The sequence below is a fragment of the Schistocerca nitens genome, chromosome 2 (assembly GCF_023898315.1).
Source record: "Schistocerca nitens isolate TAMUIC-IGC-003100 chromosome 2, iqSchNite1.1, whole genome shotgun sequence".
Lineage (NCBI taxonomy): Eukaryota > Metazoa > Arthropoda > Insecta > Orthoptera > Acrididae > Schistocerca > Schistocerca nitens.
The window spans coordinates 472,864,641-472,882,019 of record NC_064615.1 but is presented as its reverse complement, the minus strand read 5'-3'; positions in this window follow the sequence as shown (position 1 = coordinate 472,882,019).

The following is a 17,379-nucleotide window of genomic DNA, read 5'->3' as shown; positions in this document are numbered from 1 at the left end:
TCACATATGCTTAATGAAATTTTACAGTGAGTAAGGCTATCGTTACCGAAGGAAAGCCGGCCGAAGTGGCCGTGCGGTTAAAGGCGCTGCAGTCTGGAACCGCAAGACCGCTACGGTCGCAGGTTCGAATCCTGCCTCGGGCATGGATGTTTGTGATGTCCTTAGGTTAGTTAGGTTTAACTAGTTCTAAGTTCTAGGGGACTGATGACCTCAGCAGTTGGAGTCCCATAGTGCTCAGAGCCATTTGAACCATTTGAACCGAAGGAAAATGATACCGGTTAGTAAGACCTGAATGCATGGTCACTGGAAGTAAGGCACGTTTGCTCCAAAGAAGTGAGAATATTCAAATCTCCACACATGTTGATCAACGTCGGACCGGTAGCGTCAGTCATGAAAATGTTGCTTAGAGTTCACAGTCGAATGCAGTAGCTGACCGTTTCCGGTATGCTGAACGCAGAATTTTCTGATTATGACGAGGTAATTCAGTGAGACAACGAGAGCGAAGGTGAAACCATAGCAGAGCGCCCATGTAGACTGTGCAGGCATGGCAAGACGTACCGTTAATGAGAGTGGCAGATCATACTTACGAACAAAATCTCGCAGAGCAATGCAGTCGCATTCGTCAAGTCCTGGAGGCATTAGTGGAGGATCTCAGATTGAGGCCCCCTTGTGAGTCATGCTAGAAGCAGAGCGGAAGAGACAGGAAGTGGAGAAGATGCAACCAAGAGAGAGGAAGACGCAAGAGAGGAAATATGGGCACGAAGTAGATGAGGGAGTTAACCACTAAGGAGACGAAGGAGATACGGATTGTAACTGAAGAGCGGGCCAAAACCGAAATGTGCAAAACCAAAAAGTTGCTTCCCACGCTCTAAAAACGGGGAAGAAGGATCGTCCAGGCAATGCAAGAAAAAATTGCGGTAACGTAAAACTCAACAGAAAGATCGAGAACAAATAGGCAGAAATATCAGAAGTTAAAGAATATCAGTACTTGCATCACTCACAGCACAACGAGCTAGCACAGCACCTTCAGCAAGCACATCAGCTGGTTGCACAATTATAATCACGACCTGGTACGGCAGCACAGTAGGGAAGAAGAGGTTATGTCGTCAGCCACACAAAGGCGAATGCTGCAGGAGAGCACACACACACACACACACACACACACACACACACCAGTCGCTATAAAGCGCACGGCACAGCTCGCGCCGTCGGTGACGCAAAGTATGGCAGAAACTGAACCGGAACACAATTCGATCGCTGGAAATTTCGACCACAAACATTACTTATTCATTCAAAATTTTCAAGTGTGCAAAGAGAATAACAGTACATTACATCCAAAAAGTTGGACAGTTCAATACGATAAAGTGCTACAGGAATCATGGTCACTGGAATACAATCTGGAATTTATCTGTGGATTTTTAGTGGAGTCGATCGCGGAACGTATGCACAGTGTTGCCGAATGCTGTCGCTAATATAAGGAGTTCAAAGACGCATCGACAAGGAGAGTGACCTTGGCAAAGGCCTAGAAGCGCCAGGATTCATAGTCCGGTGAAGTTCTTTGAGTCGCTAGTTAAGAAGAATCGATTTTTGGACCAGACATACAGTCCCAAGGAAATTACGAGGCACTAATACGTTAAATTACCTCTGAAGTAACAACAACTCCTTATCGGACGATGCAATGATTACAGTGAGTCATTCGATAGCACGCTATACGAATTAGACCAGGGCTTCCCAACGTGTGGTCCGCGGACCCCTTAGGGATCCGCCGGCTCTTTCTAGGGGGCCCGCGGGCACCTTTCACCAAATCATGTAAAATAATGAGTAAAATTATTGAATGAAAATGTGAAAATCAAATTCATCACTTTTTTCTGTGAAAAACTTATGTACTTCAGGTCGTATTCCCAAGCAGCCTTTGCGGTTCCTATGTGAGGACGCATACACAGTTTAGTGCCGGAGAATGCGGCTTCTCTGATCGACTGTTTCACAACAATACGGGGGTTGTTTGTGCGCCGGCTCACGGCGCTAAATGCTCTGAAACCTTTTATGCATGCGCGGAGCGAGCTTTGTTGACCAATCACAGCGCTCGCTGGCACGTATGCGGCTCCAGGCATCGTTAAATGTTAAACTTGCTTTGTCAGTGCACTACCATATTTCAGAAGTCGATTTTTGACCAGTTTATTACTTCTAACATGGATCGGTGGCTGAAGTCAGGATCATTGAAGAAGTGCAGTTTCTCCATCGCCTTCACAACAAGGAAAGTTTCCAGTTTAAATGAATGAGGAGGGAGGACGACCTAAGGAAGAACAATCACAAGAAGCTCTACAGCCGGATTTATTATGTGAAAACGCTGCCAGTGCTCCATTGGTTGCAATATCCTGTGGAAGTGGAATAACCAAGAAGCGTAAATACAACGAAAGCTATTTAGAAATGGGCTTTATGGAGACAAAGGAGGGTAAAGCTCAGTGTGCAATTTGAGCGCGAGTCCTTCCGAACAGTTCAATGGTTCCAGTTAAATTGCGCCGTCACCCGAATTTCCAAGCTAAAGACATCGATTTTGTCAAGAGGAAGACTGCTGAACTAGCTGCTTCTCAGCATTGCATGAAAACTCATGTAAAAACAATTAATGAAAATTCATTAAAAGCTTCTTTCTTGGTTAGTTATCGAGTGGCAAAAACAGGCAAAGCTCGTACCACTGCAGAAAATCTCATATAGCCGTGTGTTAATGATATTGTTTCTTGCATGCTAGACGAAAAGGCAGTAAAGCTTGTATCTTCGGTGCCATTATCAAACAATACTGTCAAGAGACGCATTGTTGACATGTCAAATGATGTGAAAGACACCCTTGTTTCTCGCATCCAACATAATTCATTTTCTCTGCAGCTAGATGAATCCACTGATGTTGCAGGATTAGCGATTTTATTGGCCTTTGTCTGTTATGAATATTCTGGATGAAACTTCCTGACAGATTAAAACTGTGTGCCCGACCGAGACTCGATCTCGGGACCTTTGCCTTTCGCGGGCAAGTGCTCTACCACCTGAGCTACCGAAGCACGACTCACGCCCGGTACTCACAGCTTTACTTCTGCCAGTATCTCGTCTCCCACCTTCCAAACTTTACAGACGCTCTCCCGCGCAGGAGAGTCTGTAAAGTTTGGAAGGTGGGAGACGAGATACTGGCAGAAGTAAAGCTGTGAGTACCGGGCGTGAGTCGTGCTTCGGTAGCTCAGGTGGTAGAGCACTTGCCCGCGAAAGGCAAAGGTCCCGAGTTCGAGTCTCGGTCGGGCACACAGTTTTAATCTGCCAGGAAGTTTCATATCAGCGCACACTCCGCTGCACAGTGAAAATCTCATTCTGGAATATTCTGGATGTTTTGAGGAGGATCTCTTATTGTGCACACCACTACCTGCCAACACAACAAGTACCGAAATATTCCATCTATTGGATGATTTTTTAAGGACTAACGAAGTTTCATGGTCTAATTGCATAGATGTGTGCACAGATGGTGCAAAAGCTATGACGGTCTTACAGTCGGAGCAATAGCGAAAATAAAAGAAAACGCCAAGAATTGCAGCAGTAGTCATTGTGCTCCAGACAGATACGCTTTAGCTACGAAACAACTACCTGTTTCGTTCAAGAAAGTTTTAGACGAATCCATTCAAATCATTAACTACATAAAATCAAGGCCGTTGAAGTCAAGACTTTTCACAATACTGTGTGAAGATATGGGAAGCTTTCATCGTTCCCTGCTTCTCCACACGGAAGTGAGGTGGCTCTCACTCGGGAATGCACTCTCTCGGTTGTACGAATTAAGATTGGAAGCCTTAGCTTTCCTATCGGAGCATAACACCAAATTAGCAGACCTTATTAACGGCGAAAATTCGCAATGTATGCTTACCTATTTGTCAGATATTTTCTCCAAAATGAATGAAATGAATATTTCACTCCAAGAGGTCACTGCTATTGACAAAGTTCGAGCATTCAGTAGGAAAATCAATTTTTGGGCAGAGAGTGTCGAGGAGGGGGAGGTCGAATGTTTTCCTCTTCTCAAGGAGTTTTTGAAAAACAAAACATTGGCGCTTGGGAAGAATTTGTTTCATCAATTCCTGGAACATCTCCGAAGGTTGATGTCTTTGTTGGAGCATTATTTCCCAACAGCTGAAGATGAGAAGCTGCGGAAAAACGAATGGGTGGTCAACCCATTCACTGTATCCAAAAAGCCGAAGATTCTATCATCAAATGAATAGGAGTTGTTGATAGAAATTGTTACAGTCATTACCTTGAAATCAAGTTTTGACATTGACGGTTACTCACACTTTTGGATCCGTTTGGATAACAAGAAATACTACCCCCTTGTCGAAAAGGCAAAACGTGTACTTCTTCCGTTTGCCACAACACACATGTGACAATCCGGATTCTCGATCTATGCTGCCCACAAAACTAAGTACCGAAGCTGTCTAGATGGCGGAACCAGATATTCGTCTCTAGTTGTCAAGAATTGTACCCATCTTTTCAAAATTTTGTCAGTACAAGCACACTCAACCATCACATTAGGATTCCATTATTATTCCTAGAGACCCATCTACAGTAAAGAAGAAATCATTTTTCTTCGTAGATGCTTAGTGAAAGTACTTGAACTATAACTGTGTAGGAATTTTGTTTCTGTCTTCTATCATTTACAAAATAATTATTAATTGAATTCTGTTGGCACTGATATCTTTGTTACGAAAATTAAAATGATCTCTAAAGCTAATTTCTTTTCTTTGTAATATATTCCGTCCTCTCAGTTAAAAATATGGCCTGCCTATACTTCAATTACAATTACTTGCTATTACTCTGACTCTATATTGTGGCAAATGGCTGCGAGCGTAGACAAATAATGACTTTTCACGTGCCACCTTGTAAAAGGTAAACCTCCTCTGCCAGAATTGTTTCTTTTGAGAAAAAAAGTCTTAGGTTCTGTTAAATGCTTTGTCTTCTTACACAGAAAAAAGTGAGTCTGTTTGTTTGTTTTCCTAATTTGTTTACAGTCGAGGCTGACTGCCACGATATAGTGTACAAGTAGTAGTTGAAGTTGTCAGCTGTGGCTAAACTGTTGCCACGCCGCCTGCCAGTTGCCAGATACCAACTGACAGTACACTGTTGCAACGCCGCCTGCTAGCTGCCGGCTATGGACTGACAGCTGCCGTTCACTAGATACGTAAAGACGTAAAAATACCTACACTTTCCGTGCTGTTTACATGGGCACGAAAATCGATTGTGGAACTGGAAAACGGCTTTATAAAAGCAGATTTCCATAATCGATTTTGAAGTGTTTACCTGACCAACCAAAAGCGGAACTGGGATATCGGCTTACGAAATCCAGTTTTGGAAACGCGTCATGGACTGTGCGGCTGGTCCCGGCGGAGGTTTGAGTCCTCCCTCGGGCATGTGTGTGTGTGTGTTGTCCTTAGCGGAAGTTAAACTTAGGTTAATAGTGCTTACGACTAGGGACTCATGACCTCAGCAGTTAAGTCCCATAGACTTTACATACATTTGAACATTTTTCTTCGGATTTCACGAATAACCACACACACACACACACACGACTGTTACGAAATATGCATGCTCCTTACACAACAGTAGCCAAACGGTGGAAGTGAACAGACCACAAGCGGCAGCTTGTCAACAGCGAACAGTTTGAAAGACGTTGACTGCTCTTGGAGGAAGGCAGCTCCGACGTTTGAAATGTCAATTTCCAAGTAATTTTAATCAGGCTATAGTGTGTTGAACGAAGGGAGTAATTCCACTAGTATGTGTCTGGACACAGTGGGAATTCAAATTCTATCGTTAATTTCAAGTTGTTTTCATTAATTTCTAAACCAAAGACTATTGATACTTCGAGGGGAGGGGGCGGGGGGGGGGGGAGCGGGGTCATTGGGAACATGCCACTTGCATTAATTAGCTTTCAGTTCCATGGGTTTAGTTCTAAAATTTAAAGTTACTGTGCTCTTGACTGACTAGGGGTCCGTCATGGATTTTCTACTGAAGAAGGGGTCCGCCAGCTGAAAAGGTTGGGAAGCCCTGAATTATATTATGTCAATGAAATACAAAACGCAGGAGACAGGAACAGAAACAATGACTACAATAGGCAAGGCTCGCCAGAAAGAGACGACGACAGACTAAATGGGGGAAATTATCGATCACAGGGAAACAACAACTTGAACTATAGACGTATTAACCAGCCACCGTGTAGAACAGAGGTAGACGAGGAACTTACAACAATAATTACAACAAATACCAAAACAGAAACTGTGGAGAGCAACGAAATCCAAACCAGTTTCAGCAGGATACTGGGAAACTACAGCAGCAAAGAAACAACTGGCAGAACAACAGTCAATGTCAGCAAAATAATCAACAATATCATAATATCCGGAGTTGGCCATCCATCCCGTCACAGGGGAAACATAGTATAAGTCTAAACAGAAACTGATGGTCGGCTGCTGAAGTCACAGCTCTAAACAAAGCTACAGAAACTGTTGGAACGAGCAAGATCAAAATATTAGAATATGAAGGCAAACAGTTTGCAGAATAGTTGTATGTAATAGTTCATTTAAGTTAGAAGCAGTTTGTTCACAGAACTTCAAGGTACAAGTAAATTCTAGGTTACATTGTGCAGCATAGTCTAGATTATCCATTTATTGAGTTTCTGTGTTCATGTATTTGTAATTGTCATTTATTAGCGTACAGGATGACTCATTGTGGAAAATGGTCAATTGAGTTGCGTGGTTGTTACGTCGGCATATCAACATGTTCACTTCCTGCTTGAAAATCAAAGTCAGGATTGAATGGAAATCCGTCATAAGCGACAGCTCCTCATATACACTGACACATTCTTGTAGCATGACAAACCATGCACATTGACTGAACTAAGCTCCACATCCAACCAGAATTCTACATATTTGACAAATGGATATTATGTCTTTGGACCACAGTGTCGTTGTTCATTATCACGGTCTAAGGAGAACAAGACTGTTAGTCAAGAAACGATCGTATTATGTACATCTAATTCAGCTCTACAATTCTCATAGCAGTGTCTTCCGTAATATCCCTATGACCTGTTAGATTATTTCTGTTCTTTCATGTGATAGCTTGTTTACTACCCAAAAGGCGTGTGTATGTTGCCTTCTGCTGTTATGTAGTGACGAGATTGCAGTCTTGCCACTGCGCACGTATGTCTCGATTTTCGGCTGTTTTATGAGTGGTATTAGCTGCCCACGCCTTAGGTGCGTGGAGACGCTAATACTGCTGGAATTCTGGGCCATCGCCAGTCGTGCAATGAAGTCTTTCTCGAGATCTAAGTATTTTGCTGGCGCCATGAGAGCGCCGTGGTGGAAATGTATTGTGGGGCATGAGAATGTACAGTCCAAGCCATGGTGGTGTGGCATACCTAAGGCTCAGGAAATGGAAGGCAGTAGTAAGAAAGGGACCATTGGTGGGGATGAGTATCAACCTACATCGAAGGACTAATTTACCTGTTTGTACTTTATTGCACTGGTGATCCAAGAAGAGGAAGGCTGGATACATTTCTGTAAGATGTAAAGCAACTGTAAGCGGAATCTAATGACATTTACAAGTTTCAGATATGAGAATGCAGGAGCAGTTGTCACGAGACAGATTATCTGTGCAGATGAATGGGAGTGTGGTTTCAGACTACTTTGTCATTCGGTGTTAATACCGCCGAAAGTACTAAGAATAGGAGGAGTACATGTACCATAATCTAAGATTAGAGAGGGCCTAAAGGTAAAATTGATGGGTGTTGGGTAAAGAAAATAAGTTAATACTAAGTGTTTGCAAGGAGTGGAGTAATAATGTTTGAGTGATGAGTGGATGCAGTGGTAGCCTATCATAAGGGTATGCATGATAGGAAATGGTACTAACACAACTCACTCTCTCACAATGACCAGAGACTCTTCCTACCACATTTTCAAGACAATTGTAACTGTTAAGGATGTCATGCTTTTAATTTTATTAAAATCACTCATATAATCATACGTGGTTTCATAGTGTATTTATTCAAAGAACTTATTTTTGAGGTGTTGTTCTATTCATAAGAAACTAGTTGTAAACATCAATATAAAAAACATGTCACTGAAGCATACTTTGAAGGCTGTGGAGATCTTTGGAGCTGTCAAACTCAGTATTGATACATCGTGTACGGCATCGGAAGGCAACACCCTGTGGCTGGCGATGATGGCCATGAGGCAACTTGAGGGAGAATCCCTTTGGTGCATATGGTCCAGAAAGCTGCTGAGTGGAGAGCCTGCCAGCAGTGCTGAACGAATGCTGGAACAGTGGGGCCATCCAGCCACTTTTGCAGCCATCTAGAGTCAAAGAGGAGGGGGACCTGCACCATGCACCACAGCTGCCGTAAACCAGCCTACCCTAGGTGGCCATGAATGGAGGAAGCCCGACGGACAAGGGCGGCCTGCCATTGATGTCACACCACTCCCTGGAGAGCCTGGCGGACGGCCTGACGCTGAGAAACTGGAGCCATCAGGTGGTGTCGTCCTTCTGCCTGTCAAACGTTTCGGGGAATACTCACCTTTGGAAGAATTTTAGAATGCAACTTTTATGCTGGCTCCGAAATAGTTTATGTTGGAACACAAAAGAACTTCTATTAGCTTAGGCAAGGTTCCTGGTCGGAAATACTGAAACGTTTGGCCCATCAAAATAATTCAAAATTGCTCAAATGGCTCTAAGCACTATGGGACTTAACATCTCAGGTCATCAGTCCCCTAGACTTAGAACTACTTAAAGCTAACTAACCTAAGGACATCACACACATCCAAGCCCGAGGCAGGATTCGAACCTGCGACTGTAGCAGCCGCGTGGTTTCGGACTGAAGCGACTAGAACCGCTCGGCCACAGCGGCCGGCCATAAAAATAATGATACGTCATAAATGTGTTGTTCACTTTAGGCCTAATCAAAAACAAGTCACAGGAAAAACAGAGCATTAAGTCTTCTCCTACCTGTGTAGAAATTTATGAGTCAGGGATTGGCTGCTTCTTCAGTAGGGAAAAGCATATTATTAACTTTGGTTAAGATTGGCCGGAAGGTAGAGCACATGAACTAGAGAGGAGACATGGCACTCGTGGAATCTTGTGATTGGCACGAAACCCTTGTGGGGGCAGTTTCATAGGTGCACTTTCCAAGTTTACTGAGTTTTCATAGAAAGGGTGAGTGGAGAAATGGGGCTTCTGATTCAAAGAACAGTTTAGAAAGGAGCACATGAACTAGAGAGGAGACATGGCACTCGTGGAATCTTGTGATTGGCACGAAACCCTTGTGGGGGCAGTTTCATAGGTGCACTTTCCAAGTTTACTGAGTTTTCATAGAAAGGGTGAGTGGAGAAATGGGGCTTCTGATTCAAAGAACAGTTTAGAAAGGAGCACATGAACTAGAGAGGAGACATGGCACTCGTGGAATCTTGTGATTGGCACGAAACCCTTGTGGGGGCAGTTTCATAGGTGCACTTTCCAAGTTTACTGAGTTTTCATAGAAAGGGTGAGTGGAGAAATGGGGCTTCTGATTCAAAGAACAGTTTAGAAAGGAGATTTTGGTCTTGACTTGTTATGAGTGTGTTGTGCTTGGAACACTCGTCTTGAGCATGACTTCACAATGACACTGGTCTTGACTGGGTAGCCTGTTGTGAAGTCTTAGCTGTACTGATAGTTTAGACCTATCATTTCTGACAACTCGCTGTGCCAAGGACGATCTTATTCGTACCAGGTCTGGCTCCTTGACGTTTAATCTCCTTGTGTCCAGTGCCGTATAAGTGAGTTGTATTGGTGCATGATATGACTGGCAATAGGAGTATCACATGCTGCAATCTGCCGAGATTTCGCGGCTCCATGAGATAGTAATTGCGATCTTTCTAACAGATCGCCTGACCATAACATTGCATAATATGTGCCCATCAATGATGCGTGACAGGCCCGGATATCGCTACTCTGCAGGTGCTTGATGCTTACATCATGGTCGACACCTGTGACAGCACTGCGCATTCAGAAAGGGGTATAATATAGCTGCTCTAGCTTGTTAGAGTAAACAGCCACAGTCTCACCACTTGTTCTCAGCTGCACCAATGTAGTATGACTTCTCTGTAGAAGAAATCCATCAAAGTTTATTGAGCGTCAGATAATTTCAGATTGTGTTATCCATGTTTTGTGCCAGGATAAATAGAATAAACAGACAAACCTTAGTCTTTGCCAACCGAACGCCTCCCAGTGAAGTGCTAATTATTTGTTGCTTCTATTTGTGTTGCCAACAGTTCACGATTTATTTGTCATCTCGCTTAACTGGTGTCCATCCTATTTTATGGTCACTAACCTCTTTCCTTTTATTTATAAAAGATTAATCCGTTGTTGATGTGTTAATTACCCATCAATAATTGACTGAAATAATGACATAGTCACCATTTCATTAAATTATCTCAGCATTCAAGTTTTATTTAAGTTTCTGATAAAAGCGATAACCTCTAACGCAGGCTAGCAACAATGACCACTGTCAGAGGGCAAAACCAATTCACCAGACGTATGGCCAGGCAGACAAGAGGAAGGCTTGCAAGTTAAAGTGATTGCTGTCGGTTTGTAAACCTACAGTCGCCTGTAGCCTTTCAAATCAAACCACAAGACCAGAGTATTCTGGTAACACCTACATTTACTTATGCTACTTAATCATAGATGTCTCCATAGGACCTAGCCAACGGATCTTCCTTGGTGAGAGGATTGTATGCTATTTACCTCTTCGCAATGAGAGATGCACAGAATTATAGAAAGTGCATCTAGAGTGATATGGTGCTGGTGCTATTACAGTAAGACCGACCGCCAGTAAATAAATGTAAAAATGTGCAAGCGAGAAGTTACTTAAAAGAAGTACATCTGCTTTGCGTCCCAGCGTCACCATTAACAGTAGTAAGAGTCGTCCAGCGACGTCTTGTGCTGGGGGTGAAGCACGGGCCGCACGTTACTGCGCGCTCACCTGTGTTTCATTGCTGTTTTTATCTTTTCTTTTAAATCTGTTCTAAGTATGAAACTGTAAAAATGAGCGCTGTAGTACAGCAACAACCAGCACTAGCCACGTTGTTTCAAAGAGGCAATTGCTACCGCGAGTGCTGCAGTACTGTAATAAAAATTGTTAATTCATTTTCTTGAAAAAGTGACAGTAAAAAAACAAGGTATTGTACGGTAATTTCTAAACCATTATTTCATCACTTGTGGACAGTATCTACAAGAATCGCGCAGCATGTTCTAATACTTCCTTTCTTTGCAGGCTGACTGAAAATATTTCGGCATTGTGAGCCGAATCTGTACACATCATTATGCAATTATTCAAGCACAACACTCAGTTAAGGGTGCCTGCATATGGTATTGGAAGATAGACGAATTGCAATACGTAGCATACGATGTCACGGTCTAGCAAAATTAAGAAAAGGTAAGGCTGAAGCGAGGCTTTTGATATAGATTAAAGTCATCCGCAAAGCAGAGTTGCTGTTCAATAAATGATGTATGCAGATTGAGTACTTAGCACTTCCATCTTGAACTATGCAAGAGATCTGAAAGCTTTACTCTGGAAACTTCGGTTTTCTTCAGGATCATCCACTTGGGGATAAGAGAGAGTTGGGGCCCCAAGCACAGCTGCTGCTTCCGTAAGTTATTAAGTTAGTTGGAGCCCACTAAAAGCGTAGTACCAGAATAATCTTCCTAGATCTCCTAAACGCCGTAACCAATTACGGCTTTTGAAATCTCCATCCGTATCGCTACAGCTATTTCATGAAAGGTTTTCCACTCGCCTCAGCTCACATTTTCCGTGGTAGACTAACGTCCCTTGCAGACCATCTTTGCTAGACATTGTATGAAAAAAGGAAGCAGTCTCTCAATGATCCGTGGTGATACTGCCACATATATTTGTCTGATTTTACCCTGGTTCATATATCCTCGCCCATTGATTACAGTAGCTCTGCTATGTGTAATTAGCTAGTAATAGGAGATATACCGCTTGAATATCACAGGAGGAGGTATAAATTGATGGGGACCAGGAGACACAGAAAGATACCAGCTAGACTACACTACAGTGAAACGAAGATTCCCCAATCAGATATTAGATTGTAAGGCGTACCCAGGAGCAGACAGACTCAGATCACATTTTAGCAACAATGATGAGTAGGATGAAGTTCAAGATAATTGTCAGGAAAAGTCTACATAAGAGGATGTGCGATACCGAAGTACTGAGCAGTGGCGTCCATTACCAAGTTCCCTGACGTCGTAGATACTGCGAAAATAACAGCAAGGTAGTAGTTTAGTTGAGGAATAATGGGCATCTGTGAGCAGATAATTAAGGATTTTAGAGAAATATTATTTTAAGAAAGATAACGACAATGAAATTAAGCGCAACATTAGCAATACGTCAACTGACCGACGCAAGAAGATATTATGAAAAATTTCCGCATACTGTTGAACTCGGCATTGCTTCATTGAATGTTGCTATAGTTCTGTTGTTGCGTATGTGCTAGATCAGCTGGTGAAAGGCTATCTATTATAACTGCTGGCAGTTTGTAACGAAGAGAACATCCACTCCCTGAGCACACTATTCTCCGACCATACCGGGAATCAAACCCGGTCGTCTCACATGGCATTCTGCCACGATGACCACTCAGCTTGAGAATATCGCCTGTCCTCTTTGCCAGATAGGCAGCGAGCAGAACAATCATGACTTTCGATCTTAACCAGATACTTATTTGAGAATTACTCTTGACCTCGCTGCGAGACTAATACGTAAGGCCAAAGTACAGACAAACGGTTGGCAAGAGTAAGAAGATGGCACAAGGGTGATAATTGTGGCGAACGTAACTTCCGAAATAGGTTCCTTTCTGATCTGGGAGCGAGATATGGAGATGGAGGCAGCGACATTGGGAGGTGCAGCAGCTAGTGTGGCGTTGAATTACTAATATCCTCGAGGCGCTGTTGGTAAAATTAATATTCTATACAGCATGGCTTAATGCTCAGAGGAATGTTTGACTTCCTCAGCTCGCCAAGAATTGCTAACCATATTTGTGTAAAACAAAGATAGCTGCCCTATGTCAATAACCGGCGTTCCAGCGGACGATCTGGTTTTTCCTGTACCACGTTCTCATCTGGACAAAGTGTAGACATCGAATGAGAGTGAGGGGAGGTGTGCTTACGGTTTTAGTAGCTCGGTGTGAGAAATAAAAAGGAGAATGCCTAAATCTTCCAGTTATTAAATTTCTAGCAATGATAGTGCTAGCATGTGTATTCATCCGCTAAACTCTGAAAGCTGGCCGGCTAGCCACATCTCATCCTTTAATAAAGACAGGGTGGATGAAGACGCTATTGACAGACAGGATGTCGTCAATACACCTAGAATTATAAGGTCTGAGATAGCACTGCTAACCATCTATGCATACTACTTATTTACTGCTACTCTAGATCTGGAGGTGTAAAATTTCGGACTCTCGGTTCTTCGGGGCAGACAGTAATGAGGCAGAGCGGTGCCTCTGCAGCAGGTGATCCCTCGGAAACCCCGCAGCAGTGTAGCACAGAATCTTCAGCCAGACGAGAAGAAATACGGCAGTGGCGCGAAGGAATTCAGATAAACGTTCTCCCGCCGTATAGGAATATGAGCTACGAGGGGCGATAACATCTTAGAAATCTCACCAAAACACACTACTAGCTCGGATGTTGTGACGGTGGTTCAAAAATGGTTCAAATGGCTCTGAACACTATGCACCAGTGGAAAATGGTGTGACTCCACTGTCGCCAACTGCGCTATTGGCCGAGGCAGATGGAACAGTACAGAAAAAAATGGTTCAAGTGGCACAAGCACTATGGGACTTAACATCTGAGGTCATCAGTCTCCTAGACTTAGAACTACTTAAACCTAACTAACCTAAGGACAACACACACATCCATGCCCGAGGCAGGATTCGAACCTGCGACCGTAGCAGCAGCGCGGTTCCGGACTGAAGCGCCTAGAACCGCTCGCCCACAGCGACCGGCTGAACAGTACAGAGGGTTTACTGGTGTAATCACCAGGAGAGTGGCAACAAAACCATTTTACGAGGTCACAATATGCGTCAGGTATTCGGAGGATCTTGCGAATGAAGAAGTTGCGCATCCATCACATAGTGGATTATCTGATACTTACGGCTGAACTACAGAAGCAAATACCCGTCAAAGAGGCTATGTCATGAACGCTCCTAAGACTTCTCTGGCACAGGGCCGGAAATTAAAAACGGTGGCACTCTGCGAAAGACTTTCTTCAGATGAGTAAATATCGTGTCCTACGAGAAATTTACCCACATAGAGAAATAGCATTCGATGAATTCGAAGAACACATTCTTATAAGTAAAATACAGACACCGACCTTCGATAAACGCTGCACAACTGGTGGAAAATTAATTAGTCTCATCACAGCGATCGTGTAGCCTTCGCCAATGTGCCTGGGAAGCCTCTGTAATACCTTTCAATATAGATTAAACGGACTTTATTTCATTCCTTCGTAAAATGACAAGCTTTCTATTGTCTACTTGCAATTATTTCTATTTCGGACACGTCCAAAAGAAGAGACACCACGTATACAATCAATGTGAGGCTGGTCAACTATCCCTTCAATGCAGGTACACACCACGCTCCAACTCTTACGGGAGTCGGTGAAATGCAGCGAGTAGTGACTATAGTTAGCAGGGGAACTATGTCAGTAGTATGTGGATAAGTTAAGATTTTAGGTCTGACCGGAGGCCTGTTAGATTAGTCCGTGCAGTTGCGATGCCCGCTGTGTACGAATGGCTTCTGACCAGAGCATCTGCCTGGTGAACAGAAGATCCAGAATGGAATCCCCATCCGGCAAAAATTTTCAACTTTCCACATTGATGTAAATCAAGGACCACTAGCAGATAATTGTCATTCATTACTTTGTGAGTTGTGATTCGTTCATTTTATTTCTTTCATCGTACACACTATGTGAGCGAAAGTATCTGACCGTCCGTTTGCATTGTGGAACTGAGCAACAGACGTGTTGAGAGGCGGGGCCACCTTACAAAAGGAGGCTGGGATTACTGTGTTGGCAGCAGAGAAGCAGTAACGACATAATGGGCCAGTCCGGAGAGATGAGTGACTTCCAACATGGTCATTGGCTGTCACGTGAAGAACAAATCATTCAGGGACATCTCAACCGTTTTATAGCTACCCAGGTGGACTGTTGGTGATGTGATTATAAAGTGGAAATGCAAAGAGACAAGCACAGCTAAACCAGGACCAGGTAGACCTCATATACTAACGAACAAAGACCGACGAGCATTACGGATAGTGTGTAAAAACTTGCATGAGACCACTCGAAGGAATCGCTCGTGATTTCCAAAGTGCTACCAGCGGTCCATGTAACACAATGACTATGTGCAGTTAGTTAAAAAAAGTGGGGGAAAATGCTCGAGCAGCTCCTCATTAGCCACACATTACTGTACTCAAGGCTAAGCGACGCTATAGGTAGTGTAAAGAGATAAGGCACTGGATGGTGAGTGACTGGAAACGAGTGGTTTGGAGTGACGGAAGACGTTACATCCTGTGGCTATCCAATGGAAGGGCTCAGGTTGGGTGAATGTCTGGAGAACGTTACCTGCCGTGATGTCTGGTACCAACGCTGCAATACGGATGTGGGCCAGGTTGTGGTTCCCTTAAAGCGCTTGAGGAAACGCTAGAATTGGAATGATGTGAACACAGAATTGTGAACTGCTTACGGTGGAGGTCCAGTTCCAAGACGATGACTGTATGTATGAGAATGACGACGCACCCTGTCATGAAACGGTTTTTGTGAGGCAGTGGTTCGTGGACAAAAGCTGTCCAGAAATGAACTGGCCTCCCCAGAGTCCAAACCTGAACTCATTGTAACACCTTAGTGATAGAACGACGACTGCGCTCCAGACCCTTGCATCTAAAGTCACTACCTTCTATAGTTCCTGCTAGTGGAGACGAATGGGCTGCCTTTCCTCCACTGACATTCAGAGTCTTCATTTTCAGACCCCGTAGGAGAGTTCCACCCGTCATAAAGGCGAAGTGTGGACACACTTCATGTTACGAGTAATGTCCACCTGAGGCTGCCTGGATACTTTTGATTAGATAGTGCGTTATTTTCATTCCATTGAGGTCAATATTCCGAGAATGCTGCTCCATTTTTTCACGCACACGTCGTTCGCCAGACAACTCGAGTACAGTGGTTATTTACTGAAGGGAAGAACTGTCATGGAGAAATATAACACGACCACCTCTATATCATCACTACATAAGAACGTAAGTTGGAGATGGCCCCATTGACATCGATGTCATTAACGGTGAACCATAAGCTCAATAGGAAAAGACTGAAATATTCACGAGTGTACTGCCGGTCTACAGTGTCCAACGGGCACAATATTTCGGCGATCATACATGTCGCTATCATCAGGTGAACTGACGGACTGAGCTCCTGTGAACGTGCCGGCACGGAGATCCGTGCACTATGGCTGCTGAGGGGGAACTGGGTTCGGTCGCGGCGGCGGCCGATTTAAATACCCTCCGCCCGCGGCGCGCTCACTCCGCCGTCCGCGCCCCGCGCCACGGTCGCGCGGTGGAACAGATTGCGACGGCGTCTGAGATGACGTCGGTGTGATGGCTCTGTCCGCCGTGGTCGTCACAACTATACATATGCTCGATTTACTCTTGATTAACCCAATCGCTGGTTCCCAAGCCTTGCTAAGATTATAGCCACAGTCACGGTTTATGAGGTCGTCATTGGTGCGAATTTCGATGGCCTCTCTATCAACGCTGTCCCAGTATCTCGACGTCAGTACCAAAATCCTCGTGCGTTCATACTCCATAGCGTGATTTTCCGACAAACAATGTTCAGCGACCGCCGACTTGCTCGGATACATCAGTCGAGTGTGCCTCTGGTGTTCACGGCATCGATCCCCGACGGTACGCATCGTCTGACCAATTTACGACTTGCCACATTGACACGGAATCTGGTACACGCCGGCCTTCCTCGAACCGACGTCATCTTTGGCGCTCCCCACCAGTGCACGAGTTTTATTCTGAGGACAAAACACAGTTCCGACCCGGTGTTTCATCAAAATGCGGGCGATTTTCCCCGAGAGTGCGCCTGTATATGGGATAAACGCAGTGCCTACCTCCTCCCTCGTGATTTCATCCATCTCCACAGGTTGTGCTGTAGTGGTTGGGTGGAGAGCACGTTGAATCTGCCACTCTGAGTACCCATTTTTTCGAAACACAGTTCTCAGATGTTCCAATTCCTGGGGTAGACTCTCTGCGTCAGAGATAGTGCGCGCCCTATGT